Consider the following 26748-nt stretch of genomic DNA (forward strand, 5'->3'; position numbering starts at 1 on the left):
CTTCTACCCTAATCGACCCTACTCTATTCAATTCGATTTGTCGCATTGCAACGCTCTTCGACGCGATTCGATGTGACTAGGCTCGAATCGGCTCCAACGGGGTCCATTCGGTTCACATCGGTTTGATTTGGCTCAGTTCAGCTCCATTTGGCTCGATTTGGCTCTAATCAGCTCTATTCGACTCAACTTCTGTATTCGATGCCATTCGACTCCATTCAAAAACATTCAGCTCCACTCCAGCATTCTACTCCATTCTAATCTCTTCTACTCTATCCTATTGGAATCTGCTGTACCCTATCCTACTCTACTATAATCCATTCTAATAGATTTGATTCGATGCAACACGATTCAACACGAATTGCAGGGACTCGATGCCATTCAAAGTGATTCGACACCATACGATGAGATTGGGCACGATTTGTCTCCATTTGGTTCTATTCGTCTCTACTCGACTCGACTCTATTCTTTCTCTTTTGTTCTGTCCTCTTCAATTCTAGTCTACTCTACCGTACCTTAACCTACCCTACTCTAATCTATACAATTTGATTTGAGAGATTTTGACGCGATTCGGCACCATTCGGTTCAAATCAGCTCAATTGGGTCAGTTCAGCTCGATTCGGCTCGATTTGCTGGAATTTGGCTCGATTCGGCTCTATTCTGCCCTATTTGGCTCTAGTCAACTCTTTCCTACTCTATTCATCATTATTCGACTCCATTCGATTCCATTCTACTCCATTCTGGTCTACTCTATTCTACCCTACCCTACCCTGCTCTAGTTCACTCGAATTGATTCTATTCGACGCCATTCAAAGCAATTTGTCTCGTTTCATCTCCATTTGGCTCTATTCGCCTCTATTCAACTCTATTCTGCTTTACTCTATTCTACTCGACTCTCTTCTATTGTATTCTTTCTGTTCAGTTCTATTTTACTCTATTCTATTTTTCTACCCTACTCTATTCCATTGGATTCGACTTGACACATTTCGACACGATTCGACGCGATTCAGCTCAAATACAATTCGATTTGATTCGATGCAATTCGACACGATTTGACGGGATGCGACACGATTCTCCGTGATACAATGCCATTAGGCGCAATTCGGCTCGATTTGTCTCCATTCATCTCGTTTCATCTTGATTCAGCTCAGTTCGGCTCCATTCGGCTCTAATCAGCTCTATTTGGCTCTTTTCGACTCTATTCAACTCCACTCTTCCCTATTCTACTCTCTGCTATGCTTTCTTTTGTGTTCTGTTCTATGCCATTCTATTCTCCCCTCCCCTCCCCTACTCTGTCCAACTCTAATCTATTCGACTCTTTTCAATTGTATTCTCTTCTCTTCTATTCCTCTACTCTCTATTCCACCCTATGCTACCCTACCCTACCCTAATCTATTCTATTCCATTCTATTTGGCTCTACAGTACCCTACTCAATTCTACCCTGCCCTACCCTGTTCTGTTCCTTTCAGTTGTGTTCTATGCCGTTCTGGTCTATTCTGTTCCTTTCCAGTCTATCCTTCCCTACCCTACTCTAATCTATTCTATTCCATGTGATTTCATGCGATTCCACGAAATTTGATACAATTCGACTCTATTCTCTTTTATTCTATTCTATTCTCCCCATCCTAACCTACTGTACGCTAATCTATCCTTTTCTATTCTGCTCTGTTCTGTTCTATTCTAGTCTTCTATTCTCTCTATTCCAACCTACCCTACCCTAATCGATTCTATTCTATTCTGTTCTGTTCTACTCGATTCTACTCTGCACGACCCTACGCTACCGTAATCTATACTATTCTATTCTGTTCTGTTGTATTGTATTCTATTCTACTCTTTCCTGTCCTAGTCTATTCTATCCTACACTACCCTGCTCTAATAGACTCTATTCAATGCGATTCGATATGATTTGACGATATTCGATGCAACTCGAGGCAATTCAACACAATTCAACTCTCTTCTCTTCTCTTCTTCTACTGTCTCTATTCCACCCTTCGCTCCCCTACCCTACGCTATCCCACATTACCCTACTCTTGTCTACTCATCTAGGCTACTAGCCTAGGGTAATAGTCTAGACTACTAGTCTAGTTTGCTCTAGTCTACTATAGTCCACCCTAGTCTACCCTACTCAAACTTACTCTACCTTATTCCGTTCAAATCTATTCCATTGGTTCCGATTCAAAGCCATTCAATGTGATTGGACGGCATTTCATGGGAATCGACGGGATTCGACAGGTATCGAAGCGATTCAACACGATTTGACACGATTAGAGGCAATCCGACAGGATTCAACGTCATTCGACAAGATTCGACGGGATTCCATGCCATTCGACTTGATTCGACCCAATTCGACGGCACTCGACTTTCTTTGAAGGGATTCAGTGCAACATGACACAGATTGACACGATTCAACAAATTGAATGAGATGCGATGGGATGTGACAGGAATCGACCCGACCAGACGCCAGTCGAAGCCATTTGATGCGATTCAATGGAATTCAACGGGTTTGGAACCGACTTGAAGCGATTCGATGCCATTGATGCAATTTGACAGGAATCGAAGCATTTCGACGTGTTGTGATGGAACTCAATACGATTTGACACGATTCAACAGGATTCGACAAGAATCGACAGGGCTCAACGGGGTTTGAAGAGATTCGTCGTGATCTGACGGAATTCAATGCGATTCAAAGGGGTGTGACGGGATTCGACGCGATTGGATGGAATTCGATGGGATTCGATGCGATTTGTTGGAATTTGTTGGGATTCGATGGCATTCGACGAGATTCGTTCGAGCTGATTCGATCCGGTTGGAATCGGATGGAACCGGTTGGATTCTCTTGGAATAGGAGGGATCAGGTTGGATCTGGTTGGATCCAGATGGAACCGATAGCAACCGGTTGGAACTGGATGGAACGGGATGGATCCAGTTGGAACCGGATGGACCCAATTGGAACCTGTTGGATCTGGATGGAAGTGTTTGGAGACAGATGGATAGGGTTGGAGCTGGATGGATCCGGTTGGAAGCGTATGGATCCGGATGGAACCGGTGGGAAGCAGATAGTTCCGGAATGAACCGGTTGGAACCAGATGGATCCAGTTGGAACCGATTGGATCCAGCTGGAACCAGTTGAAACTTGATTGATCTGGCTGGATCCGGATGGGACCGGTTTGAACTGGATAGTTCCAGGAGGAACCGGTTGGAACCGGATGGATCCATTTGGAACAAGCTGGAACGGGTTGGATCCAGCTGGAACCAGTTGAAACCTGATTGATATGGCTGGATCTCGATGGATCCGGTTGGAAGCGGATGGATCTGGATGGAACCGGTTGGAACCGGATAGTCCCGGAAGGAACAGATTGGAGCCGGATGGATCCAGTTGGAACCGACTGGAACCGGTTGGATCCAGCTGGAACCAGTTGAAACCTGATTGCTCTGGCTGGATCTGGATGGATCCGGTTGGAAGCTGATTGATGCGGATGGAACAGGTTGGAACCAGATCGATCCAGATGGGACTGGTTGGAACCGGATAGTTCCGTAAGGATACGGATGGATTCAGTTCGAACAGGTTGGAACCGGTTGGATTCTGCTAGAACCAGTTGAAACCTGATGGATCCGGCTGGGTCCACAGGGAACCAGTTGGAACCGGACGGATCCGGTTCCAATCCGTTGGATCCGGTTGGAACCAGATGGGAAAGACTGGAACCGGATGGATCCGGTTGGAAGTGGTTGGGACTGGTTGGATCCAGGTGTATCTGTTTAGAACTGGTTGAATCCATTCGGATCTGACTGGATCCTTTTATGTCTGGCTGGATCCGGTTGTACTCGGCTGGATCTGCTTCTATCCACCTGCATTCGATTGGATCCACTTGGATCCATTAGGCCCGGTTGGATCTGGCTTGATCCGGTTGGGTCTAGTTCGACCTGGTTTGATCTGGTTATGCCCGGCTGGATCTGGTCATATCCAGCTTGGTCTGACTGGGTCCCGTTTGATCCTTGCCTTGCTTTGCTCCATTCAGGTCCTTTCGGCTCCATTCGGCTCGAATCGTGTGGATTCAGCTTGATTAGGCTCGATTCGGCTGGATTCGGCTCCATTCAGCTTGATTCGGCTCAGTTAGGCTCGATTCGACTCACGTTGGCTCTATTTGGCCTTATTCAGCCCTATTCCGCTCTATTTGGCTCTATTCGACTCTTTTCTACTCTGTTCGTATCTATTCCACTCCATTTGACTCCATTCCAAACAATTCCACTCTATTCTACACTATCCTACTCTATTCCTTTCTACCCTACCCTAACAAACTCTAATCGGTTCGATTCTATTTGACGCGATTTGTCTTATTTCCTATGCATTTGGATTGATTCGGCTCGATTCGGCTCTATCGGACTCTATTCTACTCTACACTACTCTATTCTACCCTGCTCTACTCTCCTTACCCTATTCTGTTTTATTCTGTTCCGTTGTATTCTCTTCTCTTCTACCCTAATCGACCCTACTCTATTCAATTCGATTTGTCGCATTGCAACGCTCTTCGACGCGATTCGATGTGACTAGGCTCGAATCGGCTCCAACGGGGTCCATTCGGTTCACATCGGTTTGATTTGGCTCAGTTCAGCTCCATTTGGCTCGATTTGGCTCTAATCAGCTCTATTCGACTCAACTTCTGTATTCGATGCCATTCGACTCCATTCAAAAACATTCAGCTCCACTCCAGCATTCTACTCCATTCTAATCTCTTCTACTCTATCCTATTGGAATCTGCTGTACCCTATCCTACTCTACTATAATCCATTCTAATAGATTTGATTCGATGCAACACGATTCAACACGAATTGCAGGGACTCGATGCCATTCAAAGTGATTCGACACCATACGATGAGATTGGGCACGATTTGTCTCCATTTGGTTCTATTCGTCTCTACTCGACTCGACTCTATTCTTTCTCTTTTGTTCTGTCCTCTTCAATTCTAGTCTACTCTACCGTACCTTAACCTACCCTACTCTAATCTATACAATTTGATTTGAGAGATTTTGACGCGATTCGGCACCATTCGGTTCAAATCAGCTCAATTGGGTCAGTTCAGCTCGATTCGGCTCGATTTGCTGGAATTTGGCTCGATTCGGCTCTATTCTGCCCTATTTGGCTCTAGTCAACTCTTTCCTACTCTATTCATCATTATTCGACTCCATTCGATTCCATTCTACTCCATTCTGGTCTACTCTATTCTACCCTACCCTACCCTGCTCTAGTTCACTCGAATTGATTCTATTCGACGCCATTCAAAGCAATTTGTCTCGTTTCATCTCCATTTGGCTCTATTCGCCTCTATTCAACTCTATTCTGCTTTACTCTATTCTACTCGACTCTCTTCTATTGTATTCTTTCTGTTCAGTTCTATTTTACTCTATTCTATTTTTCTACCCTACTCTATTCCATTGGATTCGACTTGACACATTTCGACACGATTCGACGCGATTCAGCTCAAATACAATTCGATTTGATTCGATGCAATTCGACACGATTTGACGGGATGCGACACGATTCTCCGTGATACAATGCCATTAGGCGCAATTCGGCTCGATTTGTCTCCATTCATCTCGTTTCATCTTGATTCAGCTCAGTTCGGCTCCATTCGGCTCTAATCAGCTCTATTTGGCTCTTTTCGACTCTATTCAACTCCACTCTTCCCTATTCTACTCTCTGCTATGCTTTCTTTTGTGTTCTGTTCTATGCCATTCTATTCTCCCCTCCCCTCCCCTACTCTGTCCAACTCTAATCTATTCGACTCTTTTCAATTGTATTCTCTTCTCTTCTATTCCTCTACTCTCTATTCCACCCTATGCTACCCTACCCTACCCTAATCTATTCTATTCCATTCTATTTGGCTCTACAGTACCCTACTCAATTCTACCCTGCCCTACCCTGTTCTGTTCCTTTCAGTTGTGTTCTATGCCGTTCTGGTCTATTCTGTTCCTTTCCAGTCTATCCTTCCCTACCCTACTCTAATCTATTCTATTCCATGTGATTTCATGCGATTCCACGAAATTTGATACAATTCGACTCTATTCTCTTTTATTCTATTCTATTCTCCCCATCCTAACCTACTGTACGCTAATCTATCCTTTTCTATTCTGCTCTGTTCTGTTCTATTCTAGTCTTCTATTCTCTCTATTCCAACCTACCCTACCCTAATCGATTCTATTCTATTCTGTTCTGTTCTACTCGATTCTACTCTGCACGACCCTACGCTACCGTAATCTATACTATTCTATTCTGTTCTGTTGTATTGTATTCTATTCTACTCTTTCCTGTCCTAGTCTATTCTATCCTACACTACCCTGCTCTAATAGACTCTATTCAATGCGATTCGATATGATTTGACGATATTCGATGCAACTCGAGGCAATTCAACACAATTCAACTCTCTTCTCTTCTCTTCTTCTACTGTCTCTATTCCACCCTTCGCTCCCCTACCCTACGCTATCCCACATTACCCTACTCTTGTCTACTCATCTAGGCTACTAGCCTAGGGTAATAGTCTAGACTACTAGTCTAGTTTGCTCTAGTCTACTATAGTCCACCCTAGTCTACCCTACTCAAACTTACTCTACCTTATTCCGTTCAAATCTATTCCATTGGTTCCGATTCAAAGCCATTCAATGTGATTGGACGGCATTTCATGGGAATCGACGGGATTCGACAGGTATCGAAGCGATTCAACACGATTTGACACGATTAGAGGCAATCCGACAGGATTCAACGTCATTCGACAAGATTCGACGGGATTCCATGCCATTCGACTTGATTCGACCCAATTCGACGGCACTCGACTTTCTTTGAAGGGATTCAGTGCAACATGACACAGATTGACACGATTCAACAAATTGAATGAGATGCGATGGGATGTGACAGGAATCGACCCGACCAGACGCCAATCGAAGCCATTTGATGCGATTCAATGGAATTCAACGGGTTTGGAACCGACTTGAAGCGATTCGATGCCATTGATGCAATTTGACAGGAATCGAAGCATTTCGACGTGTTGTGATGGAACTCAATACGATTTGACACGATTCAACAGGATTCGACAAGAATCGACAGGGCTCAACGGGGTTTGAAGAGATTCGTCGTGATCTGACGGAATTCAATGCGATTCAAAGGGGTGTGACGGGATTCGACGCGATTGGATGGAATTCGATGGGATTCGATGCGATTTGTTGGAATTTGTTGGGATTCGATGGCATTCGACGAGATTCGTTCGAGCTGATTCGATCCGGTTGGAATCGGATGGAACCGGTTGGATTCTCTTGGAATAGGAGGGATCAGGTTGGATCTGGTTGGATCCAGATGGAACCGATAGCAACCGGTTGGAACTGGATGGAACGGGATGGATCCAGTTGGAACCGGATGGACCCAATTGGAACCTGTTGGATCTGGATGGAAGTGTTTGGAGACAGATGGATAGGGTTGGAGCTGGATGGATCCGGTTGGAAGCGTATGGATCCGGATGGAACCGGTGGGAAGCAGATAGTTCCGGAATGAACCGGTTGGAACCAGATGGATCCAGTTGGAACCGATTGGATCCAGCTGGAACCAGTTGAAACTTGATTGATCTGGCTGGATCCGGATGGGACCGGTTTGAACTGGATAGTTCCAGGAGGAACCGGTTGGAACCGGATGGATCCATTTGGAACAAGCTGGAACGGGTTGGATCCAGCTGGAACCAGTTGAAACCTGATTGATATGGCTGGATCTCGATGGATCCGGTTGGAAGCGGATGGATCTGGATGGAACCGGTTGGAACCGGATAGTCCCGGAAGGAACAGATTGGAGCCGGATGGATCCAGTTGGAACCGACTGGAACCGGTTGGATCCAGCTGGAACCAGTTGAAACCTGATTGCTCTGGCTGGATCTGGATGGATCCGGTTGGAAGCTGATTGATGCGGATGGAACAGGTTGGAACCAGATCGATCCAGATGGGACTGGTTGGAACCGGATAGTTCCGTAAGGATACGGATGGATTCAGTTCGAACAGGTTGGAACCGGTTGGATTCTGCTAGAACCAGTTGAAACCTGATGGATCCGGCTGGGTCCACAGGGAACCAGTTGGAACCGGACGGATCCGGTTCCAATCCGTTGGATCCGGTTGGAACCAGATGGGAAAGACTGGAACCGGATGGATCCGGTTGGAAGTGGTTGGGACTGGTTGGATCCAGGTGTATCTGTTTAGAACTGGTTGAATCCATTCGGATCTGACTGGATCCTTTTATGTCTGGCTGGATCCGGTTGTACTCGGCTGGATCTGCTTCTATCCACCTGCATTCGATTGGATCCACTTGGATCCATTAGGCCCGGTTGGATCTGGCTTGATCCGGTTGGGTCTAGTTCGACCTGGTTTGATCTGGTTATGCCCGGCTGGATCTGGTCATATCCAGCTTGGTCTGACTGGGTCCCGTTTGATCCTTGCCTTGCTTTGCTCCATTCAGGTCCTTTCGGCTCCATTCGGCTCGAATCGTGTGGATTCAGCTTGATTAGGCTCGATTCGGCTGGATTCGGCTCCATTCAGCTTGATTCGGCTCAGTTAGGCTCGATTCGACTCACGTTGGCTCTATTTGGCCTTATTCAGCCCTATTCCGCTCTATTTGGCTCTATTCGACTCTTTTCTACTCTGTTCGTATCTATTCCACTCCATTTGACTCCATTCCAAACAATTCCACTCTATTCTACACTATCCTACTCTATTCCTTTCTACCCTACCCTAACAAACTCTAATCGGTTCGATTCTATTTGACGCGATTTGTCTTATTTCCTATGCATTTGGATTGATTCGGCTCGATTCGGCTCTATCGGACTCTATTCTACTCTACACTACTCTATTCTACCCTGCTCTACTCTCCTTACCCTATTCTGTTTTATTCTGTTCCGTTGTATTCTCTTCTCTTCTACCCTAATCGACCCTACTCTATTCAATTCGATTTGTCGCATTGCAACGCTCTTCGACGCGATTCGATGTGACTAGGCTCGAATCGGCTCCAACGGGGTCCATTCGGTTCAAATCGGTTTGATTTGGCTCAGTTCAGCTCCATTTGGCTCGATTTGGCTCTAATCAGCTCTATTCGACTCAACTTCTGTATTCGATGCCATTCGACTCCATTCAAAAACATTCAGCTCCACTCCAGCATTCTACTCCATTCTAATCTCTTCTACTCTATCCTATTGGAATCTGCTGTACCCTATCCTACTCTACTATAATCCATTCTAATAGATTTGATTCGATGCAACACGATTCAACACGAATTGCAGGGACTCGATGCCATTCAAAGTGATTCGACACCATACGATGAGATTGGGCACGATTTGTCTCCATTTGGTTCTATTCGTCTCTACTCGACTCGACTCTATTCTTTCTCTTTTGTTCTGTCCTCTTCAATTCTAGTCTACTCTACCGTACCTTAACCTACCCTACTCTAATCTATACAATTTGATTTGAGAGATTTTGACGCGATTCGGCACCATTCGGTTCAAATCAGCTCAATTGGGTCAGTTCAGCTCGATTCGGCTCGGTTTGCTGGAATTTGGCTCGATTCGGCCCTATTCTGCCCTATTTGGCTCTAGTCAACTCTTTCCTACTCTATTCATCATTATTCGACTCCATTCGATTCCATTCTACTCCATTCTGGTCTACTCTATTCTACCCTACCCTACCCTGCTCTAGTTCACTCGAATTGATTCTATTCGACGCCATTCAAAGCAATTTGTCTCGTTTCATCTCCATTTGGCTCTATTCGCCTCTATTCAACTCTATTCTGCTTTACTCTATTCTACTCGACTCTCTTCTATTGTATTCTTTCTGTTCAGTTCTATTTTACTCTATTCTATTTTTCTACCCTACTCTATTCCATTGGATTCGACTTGACACATTTCGACACGATTCGACGCGATTCAGCTCAAATACAATTCGATTTGATTCGATGCAATTCGACACGATTTGACGGGATGCGACACGATTCTCCGTGATACAATGCCATTAGGCGCAATTCGGCTCGATTTGTCTCCATTCATCTCGTTTCATCTTGATTCAGCTCAGTTCGGCTCCATTCGGCTCTAATCAGCTCTATTTGGCTCTTTTCGACTCTATTCAACTCCACTCTTCCCTATTCTACTCTCTGCTATGCTTTCTTTTGTGTTCTGTTCTATGCCATTCTATTCTCCCCTCCCCTCCCCTACTCTGTCCAACTCTAATCTATTCGACTCTTTTCAATTGTATTCTCTTCTCTTCTATTCCTCTACTCTCTATTCCACCCTATGCTACCCTACCCTACCCTAATCTATTCTATTCCATTCTATTTGGCTCTACAGTACCCTACTCAATTCTACCCTGCCCTACCCTGTTCTGTTCCTTTCAGTTGTGTTCTATGCCGTTCTGGTCTATTCTGTTCCTTTCCAGTCTATCCTTCCCTACCCTACTCTAATCTATTCTATTCCATGTGATTTCATGCGATTCCACGAAATTTGATACAATTCGACTCTATTCTCTTTTATTCTATTCTATTCTCCCCATCCTAACCTACTGTACGCTAATCTATCCTTTTCTATTCTGCTCTGTTCTGTTCTATTCTAGTCTTCTATTCTCTCTATTCCAACCTACCCTACCCTAATCGATTCTATTCTATTCTGTTCTGTTCTACTCGATTCTACTCTGCACGACCCTACGCTACCGTAATCTATACTATTCTATTCTGTTCTGTTGTATTGTATTCTATTCTACTCTTTCCTGTCCTAGTCTATTCTATCCTACACTACCCTGCTCTAATAGACTCTATTCAATGCGATTCGATATGATTTGACGATATTCGATGCAACTCGAGGCAATTCAACACAATTCAACTCTCTTCTCTTCTCTTCTTCTACTGTCTCTATTCCACCCTTCGCTCCCCTACCCTACGCTATCCCACATTACCCTACTCTTGTCTACTCATCTAGGCTACTAGCCTAGGGTAATAGTCTAGACTACTAGTCTAGTTTGCTCTAGTCTACTATAGTCCACCCTAGTCTACCCTACTCAAACTTACTCTACCTTATTCCGTTCAAATCTATTCCATTGGTTCCGATTCAAAGCCATTCAATGTGATTGGACGGCATTTCATGGGAATCGACGGGATTCGACAGGTATCGAAGCGATTCAACACGATTTGACACGATTAGAGGCAATCCGACAGGATTCAACGTCATTCGACAAGATTCGACGGGATTCCATGCCATTCGACTTGATTCGACCCAATTCGACGGCACTCGACTTTCTTTGAAGGGATTCAGTGCAACATGACACAGATTGACACGATTCAACAAATTGAATGAGATGCGATGGGATGTGACAGGAATCGACCCGACCAGACGCCAATCGAAGCCATTTGATGCGATTCAATGGAATTCAACGGGTTTGGAACCGACTTGAAGCGATTCGATGCCATTGATGCAATTTGACAGGAATCGAAGCATTTCGACGTGTTGTGATGGAACTCAATACGATTTGACACGATTCAACAGGATTCGACAAGAATCGACAGGGCTCAACGGGGTTTGAAGAGATTCGTCGTGATCTGACGGAATTCAATGCGATTCAAAGGGGTGTGACGGGATTCGACGCGATTGGATGGAATTCGATGGGATTCGATGCGATTTGTTGGAATTTGTTGGGATTCGATGGCATTCGACGAGATTCGTTCGAGCTGATTCGATCCGGTTGGAATCGGATGGAACCGGTTGGATTCGCTTGGAATAGGAGGGATCAGGTTGGATCTGGTTGGATCCAGATGGAACTGATAGCAACCGGTTGGAACTGGATGGAACGGGATGGATCCAGTTGGAACCGGATGGACCCAATTGGAACCTGTTGGATCTGGATGGAAGTGTTTGGAGACAGATGGATAGGGTTGGAGCTGGATGGATCCGGTTGGAAGCGTATGGATCCGGATGGAACCGGTGGGAAGCAGATAGTTCCGGAATGAACCGGTTGGAACCAGATGGATCCAGTTGGAACCGATTGGATCCAGCTGGAACCAGTTGAAACTTGATTGATCTGGCTGGATCCGGATGGGACCGGTTTGAACTGGATAGTTCCAGGAGGAACCAGTTGGAACCGGATGGATCCGGTTCCAATCCGTTGGATCCGGTTGGAACCAGATGGGAAAGACTGGAACCGGATGGATCCGGTTGGAAGTGGTTGGGACTGGTTGGATCCAGGTGTATCTGTTTAGAACTGGTTGAATCCATTCGGATCTGACTGGATCCTTTTATGTCTGGCTGGATCCGGTTGTACTCGGCTGGATCTGCTTCTATCCACCTGCATTCGATTGGATCCACTTGGATCCATTAGGCCCGGTTGGATCTGGCTTGATCCGGTTGGGTCTAGTTCGACCTGGTTTGATCTGGTTATGCCCGGCTGGATCTGGTCATATCCAGCTTGGTCTGACTGGGTCCCGTTTGATCCTTGCCTTGCTTTGCTCCATTCAGGTCCTTTCGGCTCCATTCGGCTCGAATCGTGTGGATTCAGCTTGATTAGGCTCGATTCGGCTGGATTCGGCTCCATTCAGCTTGATTCGGCTCAGTTAGGCTCGATTCGACTCACGTTGGCTCTATTTGGCCTTATTCAGCCCTATTCCGCTCTATTTGGCTCTATTCGACTCTTTTCTACTCTGTTCGTATCTATTCCACTCCATTTGACTCCATTCCAAACAATTCCACTCTATTCTACACTATCCTACTCTATTCCTTTCTACCCTACCCTAACAAATTCTAATCGGTTCGATTCTATTTGACGCGATTTGTCTTAGTTCCTATGCATTTGGATTGATTCGGCTCGATTCGGCTCTATCGGACTCTATTCTACTCTACACTACTCTATTCTACCCTGCTCTACTCTCCTTACCCTATTCTGTTTTATTCTGTTCCGTTGTATTCTCTTCTCTTCTACCCTAATCGACCCTACTCTATTCAATTCGATTTGTCGCATTGCAACACTCTTCGACCCGATTCGATGTGACTAGGCTCGAATCGGCTCCAACGGGGTCCATTCGGTTCAAATCGGTTTGATTTGGCTCAGTTCAGCTCCATTTGGCTCGATTTGGCTCTAATCAGCTCTATTCGACTCAACTTCTGTATTCGATGCCATTCGACTCCATTCAAAAACATTCAGCTCCACTCCAGCATTCTACTCCATTCTAATCTCTTCTACTCTATCCTATTGGAATCTGCTGTACCCTATCCTACTCTACTATAATCCATTCTAATAGATTTGATTCGATGCAACACGATTCAACACGAATTGCAGGGACTCGACGCCATTCAAAGTGATTCGACACCATATGATGAGATTGGGCACGATTTGTCTCCATTTGGTTCTATTCGTCTCTACTCGACTCGACTCTATTCTTTCTCTTTTGTTCTGTCCTCTTCTATTCTAGTCTACTCTACCCTACCTTAACCTACCCTACTCTAATCTATACAATTTGATTTGAGAGATTTTGACGCGATTCGGCACCATTCGGTTCAAATCAGCTCAATTGGGTCAGTTCAGCTCGATTCGGCTCGGTTTGCTGGAATTTGGCTCGATTCGGCCCTATTCTGCCCTATTTGGCTCTAGTCAACTCTTTCCTACTCTATTCATCATTATTCGACTCCATTCGATTCCATTCTACTCCATTCTGGTCTACTCTATTCTACCCTACCCTACCCTGCTCTAGTTCACTCGAATTGATTCTATTCGACGCCATTCAAAGCAATTTGTCTCGTTTCATCTCCATTTGGCTCTATTCGCCTCTATTCAACTCTATTCTGCTTTACTCTATTCTACTCGACTCTCTTCTATTGTATTCTTTCTGTTCAGTTCTATTTTACTCTATTCTATTTTTCTACCCTACTCTATTCCATTGGATTCGACTTGACACATTTCGACACGATTCGACGCGATTCAGCTCAAATACAATTCGATTTGATTCGATGCAATTCGACACGATTTGACGGGATGCGACACGATTCTCCGTGATACAATGCCATTAGGCGCAATTCGGCTCGATTTGTCTCCATTCATCTCGTTTCATCTTGATTCAGCTCAGTTCGGCTCCATTCGGCTCTAATCAGCTCTATTTGGCTCTTTTCGACTCTATTCAACTCCACTCTTCCCTATTCTACTCTCTGCTATGCTTTCTTTTGTGTTCTGTTCTATGCCATTCTATTCTCCCCTCCCCTCCCCTACTCTGTCCAACTCTAATCTATTCGACTCTTTTCAATTGTATTCTCTTCTCTTCTATTCCTCTACTCTCTATTCCACCCTATGCTACCCTACCCTACCCTAATCTATTCTATTCCATTCTATTTGGCTCTACAGTACCCTACTCAATTCTACCCTGCCCTACCCTGTTCTGTTCCTTTCAGTTGTGTTCTATGCCGTTCTGGTCTATTCTGTTCCTTTCCAGTCTATCCTTCCCTACCCTACTCTAATCTATTCTATTCCATGTGATTTCATGCGATTCCACGAAATTTGATACAATTCGACTCTATTCTCTTTTATTCTATTCTATTCTCCCCATCCTAACCTACTGTACGCTAATCTATCCTTTTCTATTCTGCTCTGTTCTGTTCTATTCTAGTCTTCTATTCTCTCTATTCCAACCTACCCTACCCTAATCGATTCTATTCTATTCTGTTCTGTTCTACTCGATTCTACTCTGCACGACCCTACGCTACCGTAATCTATACTATTCTATTCTGTTCTGTTGTATTGTATTCTATTCTACTCTTTCCTGTCCTAGTCTATTCTATCCTACACTACCCTGCTCTAATAGACTCTATTCAATGCGATTCGATATGATTTGATGATATTCGATGCAACTCGAGGCAATTCAACACAATTCAACTCTCTTCTCTTCTTCTACTGTCTCTAATCCACCCTTCGCTCCCCTACCCTACGCTATCCCACATTACCCTACTCTTGTCTACTCATCTAGGCTACTAGCCTAGGGTAATAGTCTAGACTACTAGTCTAGTTTGCTCTAGTCTACTATAGTCCACCCTAGTCTACCCTACTCAAACTTACTCTACCTTATTCCGTTCAAATCTATTCCATTGGTTCCGATTCAAAGCCATTCAATGTGATTGGACGGCATTTCATGGGAATCGACGGGATTCGACAGGTATCGAAGCGATTCAACACGATTTGACACGATTAGAGGCAATCCGACAGGATTCAACGTCATTCGACAAGATTCGACGGGATTCCATGCCATTCGACTTGATTCGACCCAATTCGACGGCACTCGACTTTCTTTGAAGGGATTCAGTGCAACATGACACAGATTGACACGATTCAACAAATTGAATGAGATGCGATGGGATGTGACAGGAATCGACCCGACCAGACGCCAGTCGAAGCCATTTGATGCGATTCAATGGAATTCAACGGGTTTGGAACCGACTTGAAGCGATTCGATGCCATTGATGCAATTTGACAGGAATCGAAGCATTTCGACGTGTTGTGATGGAACTCAATACGATTTGACACGATTCAACAGGATTCGACAAGAATCGACAGGGCTCAACAGGGTTTGAAGAGATTCGTCGTGATCTGACGGAATTCAATGCGATTCAAAGGGGTGTGACGGGATTCGACGCGATTGGATGGAATTCGATGGGATTCGATGCGATTTGTTGGAATTTGTTGGGATTCGATGGCATTCGACGAGATTCGTTCGAGCTGATTCGATCCGGTTGGAATCGGATGGAACCGGTTGGATTCGCTTGGAATAGGAGGGATCAGGTTGGATCTGGTTGGATCCAGATGGAACCGATAGCAACCGGTTGGAACCGGATGGACCCAATTGGAACCTGTTGGATCTGGATGGAAGTGTTTGGAGACAGATGGATAGGGTTGGAGCTGGATGGATCTGGTTGGAAGCATATGGATCCGGATGGAACCGGTGGGAAGCAGATAGTTCCGGAATGAACCGGTTGGAACCAGATGGATCCAGTTGGAACCGATTGGATCCAGCTGGAAGCAGTTGAAACCTGATTGATCTGGCTGGATCCGGATGGGACCGGTTTGAACTGGATAGTTCCAGGAGGAACCGGTTGGAACCGGATGGATCCATTTGGAACCGGCTGGAACGGGTTGGATCCAGCTGGAACCAGTTGAAACCTGATTGATATGGCTGGATCTCGATGGATCCGGTTGGAAGCGGATGGATCTGGATGGAACCGGTTGGAACCGGATAGTCCCGGAAGGAACAGATTGGAGCCGGATGGATCCAGTTGGAACCGGTTGGATCCAGCTGGAACCAGTTGAAACCTGATTGCTCTGGCTGGATCTGGATGGATCCGGTTGGAAGCTGATTGATGCGGATGGAACAGGTTGGAACCAGATCGATCCAGATGGAACTGGTTGGAACCGGATAGTTCCATACGGATACGGATGGATTCAGTTCGAACAGGTTGGAACCGGTTGGATTCTGCTAGAACCAGTTGAAACCTGATGGATCCGGCTGGGTCCACAGGGAACCAGTTGGAACCGGACGGATCCGGTTCCAATCCGTTGGATCCGGTTGGAACCAGATGGGAAAGACTGGAACCGGATGGATCCGGTTGGAAGTGGTTGGGACTGGTTGGATCCAGGTGTATCTGTTTAGAACTGGTTGAATCCATTCGGATCTGACTGGATCCTTTTATGTCTGGCTGGATCCGGTTGTACTCGGCTGGATCTGCTTCTATCCACCTGCATTCGATTGGATCCACTTGGATCCATTAGGCCCGGTTGGATCTGGCTTGATCCGGTTGGGTCTAGTTCGACCTGGTTTGATCTGGTTATGCCCGGCTGGATCTGGTCATATCCAGCTTGGTCTGACTGGGTCCCGTTTGATCCTTGCCTTGCTTTGCTCCATTCAGGTCCTTTCGGCTCCATTCGGCTCGAATCGTGTGGATTCAGCTTGATTAGGCTCGATTCGGCTGGATTCGGCTCCATTCAGCTTGATTCGGCTCAGTTAGGCTCGATTCGACTCACGTTGGCTCTATTTGGCCTTATTCAGCCCTATTCCGCTCTATTTGGCTCTATTCGACTCTTTTCTACTCTGTTCGTATCTATTCCACTCCATTTGACTCCATTCCAAACAATTCCACTCTATTCTACACTATCCTACTCTATTCCTTTCTACCCTACCCTAACAAATTCTAATCGGTTCGATTCTATTTGACGCGATTTGTCTTATTTCCTATGCATTTGGATTGATTCGGCTCGATTCGGCTCTATCGGACTCTATTCTACTCTACACTACTCTATTCTACCCTGCTCTACTCTCCTTACCCTATTCTGTTTTATTCTGTTCCGTTGTATTCTCTTCTCTTCTACCCTAATCGACCCTACTCTATTCAATTCGATTTGTCGCATTGCAACACTCTTCGACGCGATTCGATGTGACTAGGCTCGAATCGGCTCCAACGGGGTCCATTCGGTTCAAATCGGTTTGATTTGGCTCAGTTCAGCTCCATTTGGCTCGATTTGGCTCTAATCAGCTCTATTCGACTCAACTTCTGTATTCGATGCCATTCGACTCCATTCAAAAACATTCAGCTCCACTCCAGCATTCTACTCCATTCTAATCTCTTCTACTCTATCCTATTGGAATCTGCTGTACCCTATCCTACTCTACTATAATCCATTCTAATAGATTTGATTCGATGCAACACGATTCAACACGAATTGCAGGGACTCGACGCCATTCAAAGTGATTCGACACCATACGATGAGATTGGGCACGATTTGTCTCCATTTGGTTCTATTCGTCTCTACTCGACTCGACTCTATTCTTTCTCTTTTGTTCTGTCCTCTTCTATTCTAGTCTACTCTACCGTACCTTAACCTACCCTACTCTAATCTATACAATTTGATTTGAGAGATTTTGACGCGATTCGGCACCATTCGGTTCAAATCAGCTCAATTGGGTCAGTTCAGCTCGATTCGGCTCGGTTTGCTGGAATTTGGCTCGATTCGGCCCTATTCTGCCCTATTTGGCTCTAGTCAACTCTTTCCTACTCTATTCATCATTATTCGACTCCATTCGATTCCATTCTACTCCATTCTGGTCTACTCTATTCTACCCTACCCTACCCTGCTCTAGTTCACTCGAATTGATTCTATTCGACGCCATTCAAAGCAATTTGTCTCGTTTCATCTCCATTTGGCTCTATTCGCCTCTATTCAACTCTATTCTGCTTTACTCTATTCTACTCGACTCTCTTCTATTGTATTCTTTCTGTTCAGTTCTATTTTACTCTATTCTATTTTTCTACCCTACTCTATTCCATTGGATTCGACTTGACACATTTCGACACGATTCGACGCGATTCAGCTCAAATACAATTCGATTTGATTCGATGCAATTCGACACGATTTGACGGGATGCGACACGATTCTCCGTGATACAATGCCATTAGGCGCAATTCGGCTCGATTTGTCTCCATTCATCTCGTTTCATCTTGATTCAGCTCAGTTCGGCTCCATTCGGCTCTAATCAGCTCTATTTGGCTCTTTTCGACTCTATTCAACTCCACTCTTCCCTATTCTACTCTCTGCTATGCTTTCTTTTGTGTTCTGTTCTATGCCATTCTATTCTCCCCTCCCCTCCCCTACTCTGTCCAACTCTAATCTATTCGACTCTTTTCAATTGTATTCTCTTCTCTTCTATTCCTCTACTCTCTATTCCACCCTATGCTACCCTACCCTACCCTAATCTATTCTATTGCATTCTATTTGACTCTACAGTACCCTACTCAATTCTACCCTGCCCTACCCTGTTCTGTTCCTTTCAGTTGTGTTCTATGCCGTTCTGGTCTATTCTGTTCCTTTCCAGTCTATCCTTCCCTACCCTACTCTAATCTATTCTATTCCATGTGATTTCATGCGATTCCACGAAATTTGATACAATTCGACTCTATTCTCTTTTATTCTATTCTATTCTCCCCATCCTAACCTACTGTACGCTAATCTATCCTTTTCTATTCTGCTCTGTTCTGTTCTATTCTAGTCTTCTATTCTCTCTATTCCAACCTACCCTACCCTAATCGATTCTATTCTATTCTATTCTGTTCTACTCGATTCTACTCTGCACGACCCTACACTACCGTAATCTATACTATTCTATTCTGTTCTGTTTTATTGTATTGTATTCTACTCTCCTGTCCTAGTCTATTCTATCCTACACTACCCTGCTCTAATAGACTCTATTCAATGCGATTCGATATGATTTGACGATATTCGATGCAACTCGAGGCAATTCAACACAATTCAACTCTCTTCTCTTCTCTTCTTCTACTGTCTCTAATCCACCCTTCGCTCCCCTACCCTACGCTATCCCACATTACCCTACTCTTGTCTACTCATCTAGGCTACTAGCCTAGGGTAATAGTCTAGACTACTAGTCTAGTTTGCTCTAGTCTACTATAGTCCACCCTACTCAAACTTACTCTACCTTATTCCATTCAAATCTATTCCATTGGTTCCGATTCAAAGCCATTCAATGTGATTGGACGGCATTTCATGGGAATCGACGGGATTCGACAGGTATCGAAGCGATTCAACACGATTTGACACGATTAGAGGCAATCCGACAGGATTCAACGTGATTCGACAAGATTCGACGGGATTCCATGCCATTCGACTTGATTCGACCCAATTCGACGGCACTCGACTTTCTTTGAAGGGATTCAGTGCAACATGACACAGATTGACACGATTCAACAAATTGAATGAGATGCGATGGGATGTGACAGGAATCGACCCGACCAGACGCCAATCGAAGCCATTTGATGCGATTCAATGGAATTCAACGGGTTTGGAACCGACTTGAAGCGATTCGATGCCATTGATGCAATTTGACAGGAATCGAAGCATTTCGACGTGTTGTGATGGAACTCAATACGATTTGACACGATTCAACAGGATTCGACAAGAATCGACAGGGCTCAACGGGGTTTGAAGAGATTCGTCGTGATCTGACGGAATTCAATGCGATTCAAAGGGGTGTGACGGGATTCGACGCGATTGGATGGAATTCGATGGGATTCGATGCGATTTGTTGGAATTTGTTGGGATTCGATGGCATTCGACGAGATTCGTTCGAGCTGATTCGATCCGGTTGGAATCGGATGGAACCGGTTGGATTCGCTTGGAATAGGAGGGATCAGGTTGGATCTGGTTGGATCCAGATGGAACCGATAGCAACCGGTTGGAACTGGATGGAACGGGATGGATCCAGTTGGAACCAGATGGACCCAATTGGAACCTGTTGGATCTGGATGGAAGTGTTTGGAGACAGATGGATAGGGTTGGAGCTGGATGGATCCAGTTGGAAGCGTATGGATCCAGATGGAACCGGTGGGAAGCAGATAGCTCCGGAATGAACCGGTTGGAACCAGATGGATCCAGTTGGAACCGATTGGATCCAGCTGGAACCAGTTGAAACTTGATTGATCTGGCTGGATCCGGATGGGACCGGTTTGAACTGGATAGTTCCAGGAGGAACCGGTTGGAACCGGATGGATCCATTTGGAACCAGCTGGAACGGGTTGGATCCAGCTGGAACCAGTTGAAACCTGATTGATATGGCTGGATCTCGATGGATCCTGTTGGAAGCGGATGGATCTGGATGGAACCGGTTGGAACCGGATAGTCCCGGAAGGAACAGATTGGAGCCGGATGGATCCAGTTGGAACCGGTTGGATCCAGCTGGAACCAGTTGAAACCTGATTGCTCTGGCTGGATCTGGATGGATCCGGTTGGAAGCTGATTGATGCGGATGGAACAGGTTGGAACCAGATCGATCCAGATGGGACTGGTTGGAACCGGATAGTTCCGTAAGGATACGGATGGATTCAGTTCGAACAGGTTGGAACCGGTTGGATTCTGCTAGAACCAGTTGAAACCTGATGGATCCGGCTGGGTCCACAGGGAACCAGTTGGAACCGGACGGATCCGGTTCCAATCCGTTGGATCCGGTTGGAACCAGATGGGAAAGACTGGAACCGGATGGATCCGGTTGGAAGTGGTTGGGACTGGTTGGATCCAGGTGTATCTGTTTAGAACTGGTTGAATCCATTCGGATCTGACTGGATCCTTTTATGTCTGGCTGGATCCGGTTGTACTCGGCTGGATCTGCTTCTATCCACCTGCATTCGATTGGATCCACTTGGATCCATTAGGCCCGGTTGGATCTGGCTTGATCCGGTTGGGTCTAGTTCGACCTGGTTTGATCTGGTTATGCCCGGCTGGATCTGGTCATATCCAGCTTGGTCTGACTGGGTCCCGTTTGATCCTTGCCTTGCTTTGCTCCATTCAGGTCCTTTCGGCTCCATTCGGCTCGAATCGTGTGGATTCAGCTTGATTAGGCTCGATTCGGCTGGATTCGGCTCCATTCAGCTTAATTCGGCTCAGTTAGGCTCGATTCGACTCACGTTGGCTCTATCTGGCCTTATTCAGCCCTATTCCGCTCTATTTGGCTCTATTCGACTCTTTTCTACTCTGTTCGTATCTATTCCACTCCATTTGACTCCATTCCAAACAATTCCACTCTATTCTACACTATCCTACTCTATTCCTTTCTACCCTACCCTAACAAACTCTAATCGGTTCGATTCTATTTGACGCGATTTGTCTTATTGCCTATGCATTTGGATTGATTCGGCTCGATTCGGCTCTATCGGACTCTATTCTACTCTACACTACTCTATTCTACCCTGCTCTACTCTCCTTACCCTATTCTGTTTTATTCTGTTCCGTTGTATTCTCTTCTCTTCTACCCTAATCGACCCTACTCTATTCAATTCGATTTGTCGCATTGCAACGCTCTTCGACGCGATTCGATGTGACTAGGCTCGAATCGGCTCCAACGGGGTCCATTCGGTTCACATCGGTTTGATTTGGCTCAGTTCAGCTCCATTTGGCTCGATTTGGCTCTAATCAGCTCTATTCGACTCAACTTCCGTATTCGATGCCATTCGACTCCATTCAAAAACATTCAGCTCCACTCCAGCATTCTACTCCATTCTAATCTCTTCTACTCTATCCTATTGGAATCTGCTGTACCCTATCCTACTCTACTATAATCCATTCTAATAGATTTGATTCGATGCAACACGATTCAACACGAATTGCAGGGACTCGACGCCATTCAAAGTGATTCGACACCATACGATGAGATTGGGCACGATTTGTCTCCATTTGGTTCTATTCGTCTCGACTCGACTCGACTCTATTCTTTCTCTTTTGTTCTGTCCTCTTCAATTCTAGTCTACTCTACCGTACCTTAACCTACCCTACTCTAATCTATACAATTTGATTTGAGAGATTTTGACGCGATTCGGCACCATTCGGTTCAAATCAGCTCAATTGGGTCAGTTCAGCTCGATTTGCTGGAATTTGGCTCGATTCGGCTCTATTCTGCCCTATTTGGCTCTAGTCAACTCTTTCCTACTCTATTCATCATTATTCGACTCCATTCGATTCCATTCTACTCCATTCTGGTCTACTCTATTCTACCCTACCCTACCCTGCTCTAGTTCACTCGAATTGATTCTATTCGACGCCATTCAAAGCAATTTGTCTCGTTTCATCTCCATTTGGCTCTATTCGCCTCTATTCAACTCTATTCTGCTTTACTCTATTCTACTCGACTCTCTTCTATTGTATTCTTTCTGTTCAGTTCTATTTTACTCTATTCTATTTTTCTACCCTACTCTATTCCATTGGATTCGACTTGACACATTTCGACACGATTCGACGCGATTCAGCTCAAATACAATTCGATTTGATTCGATGCAATTCGACACGATTTGACGGGATGCGACACGATTCTCCGTGATACAATGCCATTAGGCGCAATTCGGCTCGATTTGTCTCCATTCATCTCGTTTCATCTTGATTCAGCTCAGTTCGGCTCCATTCGGCTCTAATCAGCTCTATTTGGCTCTTTTCGACTCTATTCAACTCCACTCTTCCCTATTCTACTCTCTGCTATGCTTTCTTTTGTGTTCTGTTCTATGCCATTCTATTCTCCCCTCCCCTCCCCTACTCTGTCCAACTCTAATCTATTCGACTCTTTTCAATTGTATTCTCTTCTCTTCTATTCCTCTACTCTCTATTCCACCCTATGCTACCCTACCCTACCCTAATCTATTCTATTGCATTCTATTTGACTCTACAGTACCCTACTCAATTGTACCCTGCCCTACCCTGTTCTGTTCCTTTCAGTTGTGTTCTATGCCGTTCTGGTCTATTCTGTTCCTTTCCAGTCTATCCTTCCCTACCCTACTCTAATCTATTCTATTCCATGTGATTTCATGCGATTCCACGAAATTTGATACAATTCGACTCTATTCTCTTTTATTCTATTCTATTCTCCCCATCCTAACCTACTGTACGCTAATCTATCCTTTTCTATTCTGCTCTGTTCTGTTCTATTCTAGTCTTCTATTCTCTCTATTCCAACCTACCCTACCCTAATCGATTCTATTCTATTCTGTTCTGTTCTACTCGATTCTACTCTGCACGACCCTACACTACCGTAATCTATACTATTCTATTCTGTTCTGTTTTATTGTATTCTATTCTACTCTTTCCTGTCCTAGTCTATTCTATCCTACACTACCCTGCTCTAATAGACTCTATTCAATGCGATTCGATATGATTTGACGATATTCGATGCAACTCGAGGCAATTCAACACAATTCAACTCTCTTCTCTTCTCTTCTTCTACTGTCTCTATTCCACCCTTCGCTCCCCTACCCTACGCTATCCCACATTACCCTACTCTTGTCTACTCATCTAGGCTACTAGCCTAGGGTAATAGTCTAGACTACTAGTCTAGTTTGCTCTAGTCTACTATAGTCCACCCTAGTCTACCCTACTCAAACTTACTCTACCTTATTCCATTCAAATCTATTCCATTGGTTCCGATTCAAAGCCATTCAATGTGATTGGACGGCATTTCATGGGAATCGACGGGATTCGACAGGTATCGAAGCGATTCAACACGATTTGACACGATTAGAGGCAATCCGACAGGATTCAACGTCATTCGACAAGATTCGACGGGATTCCATGCCATTCGACTTGATTCGACCCAATTCGACGGCACTCGACTTTCTTTGAAGGGATTCAGTGCAACATGACACAGATTGACACGATTCAACAAATTGAATGAGATGCGATGGGATGTGACAGGAATCGACCCGACCAGACGCCAATCGAAGCCATTTGATGCGATTCAATGGAATTCAACGGGTTTGGAACCGACTTGAAGCGATTCGATGCCATTGATGCAATTTGACAGGAATCGAAGCATTTCGACGTGTTGTGATGGAACTCAATACGATTTGACACGATTCAACAGGATTCGACAAGAATCGACAGGGCTCAACGGGGTTTGAAGAGATTCGTCGTGATCTGACGGAATTCAATGCGATTCAAAGGGGTGTGACGGGATTCGACGCGATTGGATGGAATTCGATGGGATTCGATGCGATTTGTTGGAATTTGTTGGGATTCGATGGCATTCGACGAGATTCGTTCGAGCTGATTCGATCCGGTTGGAATCGGATGGAACCGGTTGGATTCTCTTGGAATAGGAGGGATCAGGTTGGATCTGGTTGGATCCAGATGGAACCGATAGCAACCGGTTGGAACTGGATGGAACGGGATGGATCCAGTTGGAACCGGATGGACCCAATTGGAACCTGTTGGATCTGGATGGAAGTGTTTGGAGACATATGGATAGGGTTGGAGCTGGATGGATCCGGTTGGAAGCGTATGGATCCGGATGGAACCGGTGGGAAGCAGATAGTTCCGGAATGAACCGGTTGGAACCAGATGGATCCAGTTGGAACCGGTTGGATCCAGCTGGAAGCAGTTGAAACCTGATGGATCCGGCTGGATCCGGTTGGAGGCGGAGGGATCCGGTTGGAACCGGTTGGAACCGGTTGGAACCAGCTGGAACCAGTTGAAACTTGATTGATCTGGCTGAATCCGGATGGGACCGGTTTGAACTGAATAGTTCCAGGAGGAACCGGTTGGAACCGGATGGATCCATTTGGAACCGGCTGGAACGGGTTGGATCCAGCTGGAAGCAGTTGAAACCTGATTGATATGGCTGGATCTCGATGGATCCGGTTGGAAGCGGATGGATCTGGATGGAACCGGTTGGAACCGGATAGTCCCGGAAGGAACAGATTGGAGCCGGATGGATCCAGTTGGAACCGGTTGGATCCAGCTGGAACCAGTTGAAACCTGATTGATATGGCTGGATCTCGATGGATCCGGTTGGAAGCGGATGGATCTGGATGGAACCGGTTGGAACCGGATAGTCCCGGAAGGAACAGATTGGAGCCGGATGGATTCAGTTGGAACCGACTGGAACCGGTTGGATCCAGCTGGAACCAGTTGAATCCTGATTGATCTGGCTGGATCTGGATGGATCCGGTTCGAAGCTGATTGATCCGGATGGAACAGGTTGGAACCAGATCGATCCAGATGGGACTGGTTGGAACCGGATAGTTCCGTAAGGATACGGATGGATTCAGTTCGAACAGGTTGGAACCGGTTGGATTCTGCTAGAACCAGTTGAAACCTGATAGATCCGGCTGGGTCCACAGGGAACCAGTTGGAACCGGACGGATCCGGTTCCAATCCGTTGGATCCGGTTGGAACCAGATGGGAAAGACTGGAACCGGATGGATCCGGTTGGAAGTGGTTGGGACTGGTTGGATCCAGGTGTATCTGTTTAGAACTGGTTGAATCCATTCGGATCTGACTGGATCCTTTTATGTCTGGCTGGATCCGGTTGTACTCGGCTGGATCTGCTTCTATCCACCTGCATTCGATTGGATCCACTTGGATCCATTAGGCCCGGTTGGATCTGGCTTGGTCCAGTTGGGTCTAGTTCGACCTGGTTTGATCTGGTTATGCCCGGCTGGATCTGGTCATATCCAGCTTGGTCTGACTGGGTCCCGTTTGATCCTTGCCTTGCTTTGCTCCATTCAGGTCCTTTCGGCTCCATTCGGCTCGAATCGTGTGGATTCAGCTTGATTAGGCTCGATTCGGCTGGATTCGGCTCCATTCAGCTTGATTCGGCTCAGTTATTCTCGATTCGACTCACGTTGGCTCTCTTTGGCCTTATTCAGCCTTGTTCTGCTCTATTTGGCTCTATTCGACTCTTTTCTACTCTGTTCGTATCTATTCCACTCCATTTGACTCCATTCCAAACAATTCCACTCTATTCTACACTATCCTACTCTATTCCTTTCTACCCTACCCTAAAAAACTCTAATCGGATCGATTCTGTTTGACGCGATTTGTCTTAGTTCCTATGCATTTGGATTGATTCGGCTCGATTCGGCTCTATCGGACTCTATTCTGCTCTACACTACTCTATTCTACTCTGCTCTACTCTCCTTACCCTATTCTGTTGTATTGTGTCCCGTTCTATTCTCTTCTCTTCTACTCTAACCGACCCTACTCTATTCAATTCGATTTGTCGCATTGCAACACTCTTCGACGCGATTCGATGTGACTAGGCTCGAATCGGCTCCAACGGGGTCCATTCGGTTCAAATCGGTTTGATTTGGCTCAGTTCAGCTCGATTTGGCTCGATTTGGCTCTAATCAGCTCTATTGGACTCTACTTCTGTATTCGATGCCAGTCGACTCTATTCAAAAGC

The sequence above is a fragment of the Loxodonta africana genome, chromosome 12 (genome assembly GCF_030014295.1).
Source record: "Loxodonta africana isolate mLoxAfr1 chromosome 12, mLoxAfr1.hap2, whole genome shotgun sequence".
NCBI classification, from domain to species: Eukaryota; Metazoa; Chordata; class Mammalia; order Proboscidea; family Elephantidae; genus Loxodonta; species Loxodonta africana.